The 12,437-nt window shown below is 37.8% G+C and overlaps 1 protein-coding gene across 1 annotated transcript in view; it reads right to left on the bottom strand.

Moving 5' to 3' along the window:
• The window catches only part of LOC140609344 (A-type voltage-gated potassium channel KCND2-like), a 29,631-nt gene that overhangs the window by 2,215 nt on the left and 14,979 nt on the right, over positions 1–12,437 (bottom strand). The gene's annotated exons all lie outside the window — the stretch shown is intronic.

Raw genomic sequence — 12,437 nt, forward strand, 5'->3', positions numbered from 1 at the left:
GTGCTGATTAACACTACTCGTTGTAACAAGTTTTTACCACCAGTGGAGCTCAAAGACTGGGCTTTAGAAGTCCATGCTGTGTTTAGAAGTCCATGCTGTGGCCAGTGTGTAGCCCAACAGCTGCTGTGGTGTACCCATGGAGAAAGAGGACAGAGGCCTGGGAGCAGAGGGCACTATCCGAGGATCCCCTGGGACACACTGGGAGAGACATTTACCCCTTCTTGGAATGCATCTGGTTAAGATGGCATTGCCTATCCAGGGACAAAAGAGCCCATGGATGCTACTGCTCTCCCCTACTTGTTAAACATAGGGGCAGAGACACCTGCTGAGGGTGGTTAACCTGGGCTCAGGCTTTTTGCTGTGCTTTACTCTAAATTCCAAGCCCCTGCATGTTGGTGTGACTGCCCTTCTGGGACAAACAAGCACCAGCCCTAGTGTGATAACACCCTCCCCTAGAGTCCCAGCAATGGTACACACCATGCCAGGTTCCTAAAGTTTGTAGTTTTGAAACTCAGCTGACATGCCCGAGATAAAACGCAGGTGCACTGTGCTTCCCAGAGGGCAGACAGCTCAGACACAGACAGGATGAAGGCAGGAATCTGAAGGGTGCCTGGGACACACAAGGGGAGTTCGTTTGCTCTTCTGTGAGGGCTTTCCACATGGCAGCAGGCATGAACTCCCCTCTCAAGGGAGGTGGGGGTGGGCTTGCATTATTTTTCCCTCCACACATCAGCACAGATGGACTTCAGTGATCAACACAGCTCCAACAGTGGAGGCCAGAGCTGCTTACAGCAAGCCCTGCCCCTCTACAGGTGCTTCTCTACTAGGGCAAATGTGCTTGAGAGTCAGAGAGGTGCCCCCTTCTCTGAAAGACGTGGGTGCTGACCAGGGTGCCGCAAAGCTCCAGCTCTAGTGGAAATAAGATCAAGCCTCTTTTAACAAGCAGACCAGAGCACTCCTAGTTAAAACTTGCCACACTCTGGACAAGATCCAAACACTCCCCACTACAGACAAGAAGAAGTTCTGCAGAGGACTGACAAGGCACAGCAGCAGAGTGGACACAGCATACTCCAGAACACTTTCTGAAGTACCAGGCCCTGGACAGTATATGACCTCTTCTTAATAAAGCCCTTACTCTCAGGAGCAGATAATTTAACAGGCTTTCCTAACAGAGAGGACAGAGACCTAGACAAAATGCTGAGATGGGGGAATTCATCCCAAAAGAAAGAACAAGAAAAGATCATGGCCAGGTATGTAATCAAAACAGATATAAATAACATACCTGATCCAGAATTTAAAACAACAATCATGAGGATACTAGCGGGGTCTGAAAAAAGCAGAAGACACCAGGGAGCCCCTTACCATAGAGATAAAAGACATAAAAACTAGTCAGGCTCAAAATTTAAAAAAATGTTATAACTGAGATACAAAACAGACTAGATCTTTTTTTTAATAATAAATTTATTTTTTATTGGTGTTCAATTTATCAACATACAGAATAACACCCAGTGCTCATCCTGTCAAGTGTCCCCCTCAGTGCCTGTTACCCATTCACCCCCACCCCCCGCCCTCCTCCCCTTCCACCATCCCTAGTTTGTTTCCCAGAGTTAGGAGTCTTTATGTTCTGTCTCCCTTTCTGATATTTCCCACACATTTCTTCTCCCTTCCCTTATATTCCCTTTCACTATTATTTATATTCCCCAAATGAATGAGAACATATAATGTTTGTCCTTCTCCGATTGACTTACTTCACTCAGCATAATACCCTCCAGTTCCATCCACGTTGAAGCAAATGGTGGGTATTTGTCGTTTCTAATGGCTGAGGAATATTCCATTGTATACATAGACCACATCTTCTTGATCCATTCATCTTTTGATGGACACCGAGGCTCCTTCCAGTTTGGCTATTGTGGACATTGCTGCTAGAAACATCGGGGTGCAGGTGTCCCGGCGTTTCATTGCATCTGAATCTTTGGGGTAAATCCCCAGCAGTGCAATTGCTGGATCGTAGGGCAGGTCTATTTTTAACTGTTTGAGGAACCTCCACACAGTTTTCCAGAGTGGCTGCACCAGTTCACATTCCCACCAACAGTGTAAGAGGGTTCCCTTCTCTCTGCATCCTCTCCAACATTTGTGGTTTCCTGCCTTGTTAATTTTCCCCATTCTCACGGGTGTGAGGTGGTATCTCATTGTGGTTTTGATTTGTATTTCCCTGATGGCAAGTGATGCAGAGCATTTTCTCATGTGCTTGTTGGCCATGTCTATGTCTTCCTCTGTGAGATTTCTGTTCATGTCTTTTGCCCATTTCATGACTGGATTGTTTGTTTCTTTGGTGTTGAGTTTAATAAGTTCTTTATAGATCTTGGAAACTAGCCCTTTATCTGATACATCATTTGCAAAAATCTTCTCCCATTCTGTAGGTTGTCTTTTAGTTTTGTTGACTGTATCCTTTGCTGTGCAAAAGCTTCTTATCTTGATGAAGTCCCAATAGTTCATTTTTGCTTTTGTTTCTTTTGCCTTCGTGGATGTATCTTGCAAGAAGTTACTGTGGCCGAGTTCAAAAAGGGTGTTGCCTGTGTTTTCCTCTAGGATTTTGATGGAATCTTGTGTCACATTTAGATCTTTCATCCATTTTGTGTTTATCTTTGTGTATGGTGAAAGAGAGTGGTCTAGTTTCATTCTTCTGCATGTGGATGTTCAATTTTCCCAGCACCATTTATTGAAGAGACTGTCTTTCTTCCAATGGATAGTCTTTCCTCCTTTATCGAATATTAGTTGACCATAAAGTTCAGGGTCCACTTCTGGATTCTCTATTCTGTTCCATTGATCTATGTGTCTGTTTTTGTGCCCATACCACACTCTCTTGATGACCACAGCTTTGTAGTACAACCTGAAATCTGGCATTGTGATGCCTCCAGCTATGGTTTTCTTTTTTAATATTCCCCTGGCTATTCGGGGTCTTTTCTGATTCCACACTAATCTTAAGATAATTTGTTCCAACTTTCTGAAGAAAGTCCATGGTATTTTGATAGGGATTGCATTAAACGTGTAAATTGCCCGGGGTAACATAAAACAAACTAAATCTAATGACCACAAGAATGGAAGATGCAGAGGAATGAGTAAGTGAAATAGAAGATAAAATTATAGGAAAAATTGTGAAGCTGAAAAGAAGACAGAAAGAAAAATATCAGATCACAAATGTGGACTTAGGGAACTCAACAACTCCATAAAGTGTAATAAAATTTGTATCAGTCTCAGAAGAAGAAAAGAGGGAAAGGGAGGCAGAAGGTTCATCTGAGTACATTATAGCTGAATATTTCCCTATTCTAGGGAAGGAAACAGACATTCAAATTCAGGTGATACAGAGAGCACCCAACAATCAACAAAAACAAGCCAACACCAAGACAAATCATGGTAAAATTTGGAAAATATAGAAGGAAAAATTCTAAAAGCAGCAAAGGAAGAGAAATCCCTAATTTACAAGGAAAAACAAACAGGATTAGCAGCAGATCTCTCCACAGAAACTTGGCAGGTCAGAAGTAAGGGTAGCATATATTTGATGTACTGGATGGGAGAAAGATGCAGCCGGTAACGCTTTATCCAGTAAGGCTGTCATTCAGAATAGAAGGAGAGATAAAGGTTTTCCCAAACAAAAACAAAGGAGTTTGTGACCACTAAACCAGCCTTGCAAGAAATATTAAGGGGACTCTGAGTGGGCAAGGCAGGCCAAAAGCAACAAAACTAGAAAGTAACACAGGAAGTCTCCAGAAACAATGACTTAACAGGTAACGTAAGGGCACTAAATCCGTATCTATCAATAATCTCTCTGGTGCAGCCCGGGTGGCTCAGCGGTTTAGCGCCACCTGCAGCTCGGGTCGTGATCCTGGAGGCCCGGGATCAAGTCCCACATTGAGCTCCCTGCATGGAGCCTGCTTCTCCCTCTGCCTGTGTCTCTGCCTCTCTCTCTCTCTCTCTCTGTGTCTCTCTGTCTCTCACAAATAAATAAAAAATCTTTAAAAAATCACTCTGAATTTAAATGGACTAAATACTTCAGTCAAAAGACAAAGGGCATCGGAACGGATAAAAAGACAAAACCCATCTATATGCTGCCTCTAAGAGACTCATTTCAGACAAAAAAACACCCGCAATCTGAAAGTGAGGGGATGGAGAACCATTTATCATGCTTAATGTCAAATAAAGCCAGAGTAGCCATAGTTATATCAGACAAACTAGATTTTAACCCAAAAATTGTCACAAGAGATGAAGGAGGGCACTATAATAAAGTTGGTCTATCCAACAAGGAGACCTAACAGTTGTAAATATTTATGTCCCCAATGTAGGAGCACCCAAATATATGAAACAATGACAAAAATAAAGGAATTCATTGATAATAATACAGTAATAGTAGGGGACTTTTAAGACCCACATATGTCAATAGATGGATCATCTAAACACAAGATTAATAAGGAAACAATGGCTTTGAATGACACATTGGGCCAGGTCAATTGAACAGATATATTCAGAACATTTCATCCTACAGCAGCAGAACACACATAGGACATCCTCCAGAATAGATCACATACTGGGTCACAGATCAGGCCTCAACAAATAAATACGAAAAGTTTGAGATCACACCATGCATATTTTCCTATCATACTATGAAACTTGAAGTCAACCACAAGAAAAAAATTTGGAAAGATCACCAGCACATGGAGGTTAAACAACCTCCTACTAAAGAAGGAATGAGTACAGCAGGAAATTAAAGAAGAAATTTAAAAAATACACAGAAACAAATAGACATGCATCTTTCAAAATATGACTGACTACCACAGCGGCACCTGCCTGGCTCAGTCGGAGCCACAACTCCTTATCTCAGGGTTGCAAGTTTGAGCCCCATGTCTGGTGTAGAGTACTTAAAAATAAAATCTTAAACAAAAAACCCAAAATATATCTGGAACATTTACAAAAAAGACCCACTTAATCTGTTGCAATGTAATTATCTCTGAAACAACATATATTTATATTAGAGAGCAAATGTAATATTCTTGATTGTAATACTGCATTATCTATCCACTTATGTTGTTCTTCAGTTAAAACCATAATGTGTATAGGCGATCTTAAACTATTTGGAAAAAAGCAAATACCAATTACATTTTGCCAACAAAAAAATTAAGAGAAAAACAATACGTTTAGAGATCCGTTCAAAAGTTAGTTTACATGCCTGAATTTAAATAAAAGCTTAAAGACAAAATAAATAAAAATTCATACTTAAAAGGTAAAATAAAAACAAAAAGTGAGCTTACATGCATCCCAGCCATTGTTTCCTATTAACTAGGACAGGCCTAAAAAGAAGAAGAGAGGTACTGACCAGACAAAACCTATGTTCAAATACCCTGGCAATTTCATCTCCTCCAGACTCTCTAACCTGACAACAAGAGTTGAGGGTAGACTTTTGTTCTTTCCCATGCAGGCAAACGATCGCTCATATCAAAGCATTAGAAAGTTCCTCACACATTTTCTATCACACAAACACAAATATATTTTTACACTGCATGCAGGCTCTGCAGAGTCAGTCACAGTGCAGAGAGCCAGGATTTAAAATCCCAGCTTCATGCAGAACTTATTCTCTCATACTTGTATTTTTCTTCGCAGTGCCAAGTGCATTTTCTGGCATGTAGGAAGTCAATAAATTGAGTTAAATCCAATCAGGATTCTGGGTTGACTTGCTAAGTTTTGTGTACTCCTGTGCATCTGTTTTTCTGTGTTTCTGGGTATCGTATTTGTTTCTGCTAAACAACAGTACTCTGGTGTGTTAGACCATGGGCAACACCTAACGTACATCAATTTCACATATTATTGATAAATACCCATCTTAACGTGATGGTGAGAGAGAGATAGAGTTACAGAGAACTGTATTATAGCGAGCTAAAGTAATGTGTCACGTCGCAGATTATTTGGGAGTCTCAAGGGTTAAGACCATAAAAGGAGATTCGAGAGTCACCTTATTCAATCTCTGCTCTATCCTCCTGCTAAAATGGGTTCTCTCATTTCATAAATATAACTCAAATTTTTATGTGCTCAGAGAGACATTTGTAATTTACTATTTCATGCATTCCATAGATACTGATTGATAACTTATGAGAGTCGAAACACGCAAGAAAGGTAAAAGTACATACGAGAAGCAATATAACTGAGAAGTGAAGGCATTATGATTTACGCCGTAATGATTACTTTCAAATCCATTCATAGCGGAATTTATTAAGATCCAAAAACTGACAAGTGATCCCAGATTTTTGTTCAGTCAACATTCAACAGACATTTCAGTGCCAAAGGAATCTATACACTGTGCCCAGAATATGCTTTGCATTTTTCTGCCACTGAGACTTTGCTTGTGCCAGGTAAGGAAACTCCCCTCTATTATCACCCACTATGGCTGTCACCACTAATTGGTCATGGGACCCATTACTGGTGACCCCGGACATGCCTGAGAATTTTCTCATCAGTCACACAGGAAACATCCAAATTTTAACAGACTTAGCATACAAGAAAAAATATATATATTTATATTTTCATAGCTCTTAGTAATATGGGATGGTGAGTAATGTGCCCACTAGACAATACTCTATGTCTAATGGTTTTGCATTAGATTTAGAAATATTCTCTATATGGCCATTACTTATGCTTATTGTCTATAAAAGCTAAGGGCATAATATTTCCTGATGTCATAAATTTGGAAATTATCGTCTGAAGTTCAGAAGAATGGCCCAGGGTAGATACGTATAGTTATGAGCCAACAGCATGGAGATGAGAGAACAGTACAGAATGTAGGGGAATTCTTTCAAAGGTTAAGGGAAATGGATAAGGATTTGGAAAACAGTTTTATAGAGGAATCAATCACTGTACTAAAAAAGTGTCAAAACTCTAGAAATTCATTTCATGTACAATGTTTTTAATGTATGCTGAGCTGAAGGCTGCACCTGTGGAAATTGTATCTCTGTATGTAGATACGTGTGTGTCCAAGGACATGTAGTTGAGAGAGAAGCAGCTAGAAAGTACAGGTGACTCTTGAACAACATGGGTTAGAACTACCCAGGCCCACTGTCACACGGATTTTCTTTGATAAATACAGTACAGGACCTGACATGTATTTCCTCCTTCTTAATGATTTTTTTATGATTTTCTTAAAAACATTTTTTCCTCTAGCTTACTTTATTGTAAGACTACAGTATATATAATAAGTAGAGGCTTTCAACAAGAGGCTGTGGGGAGTTAAGGTTTTGGGGAGTCAAAAGTCATCCACAGATTTTCAACAATGCATGGGGGGGCATTGGCACCCCAAACCCCAGATGATATAAGGGTCAACTGTGTTTATGAGTGATGTATGGATTGGACCTTTAACTTTAAAGTAAAAAGATTTTTTTTATAAATTTATTTTTTTATTGGTGTTCAATTTGCCAACATACAGAATAACACCCAGTGCTCATCCCATCAAGTGCCCACCTCAGTGCCCGTCACCCAGTCACCTCCACCCCCCTTCCACCTCCCCTTCCACCACCCCTAGTTCGTTTCCCAGAGTTAGGAGTCCTTCATGTTCTGTCTCCCTTTCTGATATTTCCTACTCATGAAGGCAAGAGAAACAAAAGCAAAAATGAACTACTGGGACTTCATCAAGGTAAGAAGCTTTTGCAAAGCAAAAGATACCGTCAACAAAACTCAAAGACAACCTACAGAATGGGAGAAGATATTTGCAAATGACGTATCAGATAAAGGGCTAGTTTCCAAGATCTATAAAGAACTTATTAAACTCAACAGCAAAGAAAAAAAACAATTTAAAGTAAAAAGATTTAAAAAAAATCTTTACTCAGTATCTGTGATCCACAAAGCAATGTTCTATAAAACCTGTGGGGGAGATTTCAACTCAAGTAGGAGGTTCTTTGAAGAGAGAGTTTTTGTCAGCAGGCATGTTGAGGCACCTTACAACACAAGTCTACAGGTTGGGCATTATAGATCTATGGATTTTGTTTTCCTTATTTGGTTTCTAGAGGTACCGAAAATAAACAAATATAATGGAAGTATAGAAAAAAAATTTTAATGTATGCCTAGCTCTTCAGGAAAACCAATTCCTCTTAAATCAACTAAAATAAAGGTGAGGAGCACCTAGATGGCTCAGGTGGTGATGGGGACCAATCAGGGTAGACTCTTCCTTGCCCTGCCGTAAGATATTATCTCCTTACACATCTCTCTCTAGTTCCCCCTCCCTCTCCATATATATTCTGTTCAGGAAAAGAGGCTTTGCAGAGGGATCGTCAAGACTTCTTTCTCTTTATCATCTAAATGAACCCAGTTCAAACCAAGATTTCAAAGTGTCATGTCAAACCTCCCGATCTTAACATTAAGTTAACATTTGAGTTTGCAGAAGATCATGTGTATCAGAACCTTTATAATTGAATCACAACTTTGCAGTATTGGTTTCTTCTTTTTGTGAAAGTTGATCAGAAATCCTGTAGCCACAGCTAATCAGGATTAGCTCCTCCTCCAAGGCAGGAAGTGAATGTCAATCCCTGGCCATGTTAATCTTGAATAGTCCTTTCACGAGGTGGCTCTCTCTGCACCCTGACCGCGTATTGCGAAGTACTGCCTACTTCCCTTTATCTACCAGGAAAGAACACGAAGTCATTTTGGACAGGCTAACATGAAAAGCCAACTAAATAGCTCAACATCAAATCAGCCATTCAGTAGATTTTTAACATAAAACCTCCTTTTATGCTCCATTATGATCTAAGAATCCACCAGTAGTTTGTTTTCTATCTTCAGATCTTCTACAGTTCAAATCTCTAACATGTGATTAAAAATTATCCTCTTTGGAAAGTAAATCCTTTCAAATCAACTTTCCGTTTACATAGTAGGAAAAAAGAGGGGAAGAGGAGAGAAAATATATTTACCCAAAGAAAATTTCCATCTCACGAGATTTAGACAATCTTCATGCATGGTGCTGTTTTGCTCATGAGCTTCTCCCTCCTTCTGGGGCTCTGATCCAAGATTCCATGTTCTTTAACTTTCATTATGACCAACTGGTCAATTAACCTAGGCTTCCACTAAGGAAAGCTCAACCCACCCATCCCTGACAGTTAAGAAATCAATGCCGTTAAAAACTTATAACCCTCAATTCCCCCAAAGGAATCAGCTGCATCTTCTTTATTCCAGTTTTCTCCCGAATACGAATACTAATGGTTACTGTCCATGAAAACCCATTTTGTAGCACAAGATAGCATAGGGCTTTTGCAATAAAGAATCAGGTTATCACCTATATTCAAGATTATTGAATTTCTATCCATGTTTCTCTCTGTACACATTCATTAATGCATATTGAAAACTATCACTTCCACAACTTTGTCTGGATCATAATTTAACATGGTTTCTTCTTACCTCATTTCAAAATTCCGCCCAAGGTTGGTAATATTCCAGGATGATAATAGAGATAAGCTCAAGACACATTCTTACAGATCAGTGGTTCTTAAAATTTGATGTAAGAAGTAAAAACGCAATTGTCATGGCTCCCACCTCCAGAGATTATTTAAATGGTTTTAGGTGAAAGCCAAGAATATGCATTTTTAATGAGTGTCCCAGGTTGTCCTAATTCTGGTGGCCTTCAGTCCACAAAGAGAGAAATGTCACTCGGAATTTGCTAAACTCTACACATGAATCTCATTATCTGGAAGTTATATATTTTGATCACATCATTTGTATTTCCTATGAAAATGCCTTCATGTTCCTGCAATATTATTTTTTTACTTTGCATAAAAAGTCCAAATCAAAAATAGTTCTAAATATTTTGTGAAACTCTTGGTGCAGATGCTGTTTATTATGTTGGTAAATAACCAGCTTATGGAACCAACCTGACCAGATTATTTTAGATTCTACTTCTTCTAAAAAGAAACTCCTCAGGAATTAAGACCGTTTCCTTTCTTGGATAAACAGAGCTGTGAAATATGCTACATTTTCCTTCTTTTCTTTGGCTGCCAGGAAATTCAGAGCTGACCTTACGTTCATTATGCCTTTATTTAACATCATTGTTTTTTCTCCCTTCATCTTTAATACTTGGCACTTGTTTATTTAATCTTTTGTTTCGTTTGATAGTAAATTGTTTCAAATCCTCTCTCAAAATTGGTAGAGTTAAAAAAATAATAAAGGAATGATTAAGCATGTAATTCCAAAACAAGTTTGCCAGAGACATAAAATTTTTATAATTTGGTAACCCAAGTTCATTAAGTGTTGAATTTTCAGTAACAATAAAAAGTTTTATAGGATGACTATAAAACTGGATGAAATTCCAGTTTCTAAATAGGAAATGCCTCTTGACTTAGTGTCTTCAATCAGTATCTCTTCATTTTCAAAAATCATTTCCTGCCTCATTGTCTATTGGGTGACCCATAGAGACCTTTTCCCCTTCTTCTTCTTTCCCTCTCTCTTCCTTCCTTTCTTCTTTCCAAGCTGTACATACTTATGTCTACAATTTGATGGGTTTGGAGATAAATATATACCCATGAAATCATCACTACCATCAAGGCCACAGACATATTCATCACCTCCCAAAGCTCCTCCATGCTCCCTTACTACATTTTTATGTGAAAAAGTACTATATTTAATATTATTATCATATCATAATGTAATAATAATCCCTCATATAGCACCTTGGTAGGAGGTCAGAACTTCACATATTTGCATTTAATTTCCATGCAAGTCCTATAAGGTTGGTACCACTAACCCATTTTTACAAATGGGGGATCTTACGAAAGAATTTAGGTTAATGTGACCAACATCATTGAGCTGGTATTTAAATCCAGGCCATTTCTAATATATTACTCTATATTTAAGACCTTTCTGAGTAAGTCATCAAAAGGGTTATTGTAGAAGAAGAGATTTAATTTTAAATAACATCTGGTAAGACTTTTTTATATAGAAAAAATATGAAGAGAAAGGCCTCAAATATTGCCAGAGAGTCCTTTTTTAACAGAAGTTCTGTAAGCTAATGGAAAAAATAATAGTAATTCAAAAAGGTACAAAATGAAATATAAAATTGTTCTTCTCTGGCTTCTTTAAAGAATTATCATCAATGGTTCATTTCGCATCCTTCCAGAAAAGTAATAGGAGACAGAATGTGTATCAACTTAGGCACATGTATATAATATTTATTTACATATTTATACATTTTGTATTGATGCCTATGTGTTTGTGTTTTTTAAGGTATATATGAATATACGTTATATGTTAACACATATTTTAGTAATAGTTAAAATAAATAACAGATCCAGAAAGTGGGCACTGTGTGATGTGGAGAATAATAAGGAGATGGAAGTAAAAGTAACGTGAATAGTCTAAAGTGACTTCATTTATTCAAAATTTGCCTCCAAATAGTATATTTCAGAACACATTCCTAAAATTTGCTACTTGACTGAAAAAACGACACCCTTTAATTCTGAAATAAAATAATCTTACTTTTCATTTAGGTGATTATGAAGGTATTTGGACTCTGCCTATGAAAATAATAAAGTTCTCTGTGAAATCAATAGGCACTTTACTTTTTACTACTCTAAAACTATGCCAATCATGAATAAAAAGTGCCTTATTTACATAGAGAAAAGTTTATAGCCATTTTGCAAATTGCATTCTTTTCTTTTTTATAGGAATATTTATTTTATAGTAATATTTTATCTTCTGACATTTTGTATCAAATTCATGTGATTTTAAAGGCCAAAGCACAAATGTTACATTAAAAAAAAGACAACAGAGCAACATATCTACACTGTGAGTTAATTACGCTTTTCAAAACACTTGTCTTTTATTGCAAACCTTATCTAATATTGAACTCAAGGCCAATAATATGAAAACGTCAAACCTGAAAATATTTTGCAAGGCTTTGGTTTACTCATTCATGTGAAATTAAGAATGAGCATTGAAAATGATGTTCAGTTGCTTTTCTGACATGTTGTAGTATTTTATAAAATGTTACATATAACTTTATACAAACAAATGTGTACAACCAAGAAACTGTTCACATCTCCTCCATTCGTATTATCTAATTTACCACAACATTACTGCAGTTAGAAAAAAATTAAGCACCTCAGACATTTAAAAGGAGATACATTACTGTGAAACAGGATTTAGGAATAAATGTCAAGAGGAAATTACCTCCATTTCAGGAAATTCTTAATTCTGGAAATTAAATGAATATTATTTCCAGTTCTTCATGGATGACCTTGCCTTTTTTTTTTAAGGTTTGCAGATCCCCATTCAAAATAAAGAAAGGCTGGTAATTATTACAATGTAATTGCCACCGGTCAATCTCACTTCCAAAAGGCAGGGAATTCCAGGGAATACTTTTTCCTTCGTGATGATCCTCACGAACCCCACTTTATGCCATCGGAAATCACATCTCC

Source organism: Canis lupus, chromosome 18, assembly GCF_048164855.1.
Source record: "Canis lupus baileyi chromosome 18, mCanLup2.hap1, whole genome shotgun sequence".
In the NCBI taxonomy this organism is placed as follows: Eukaryota; Metazoa; Chordata; class Mammalia; order Carnivora; family Canidae; genus Canis; species Canis lupus.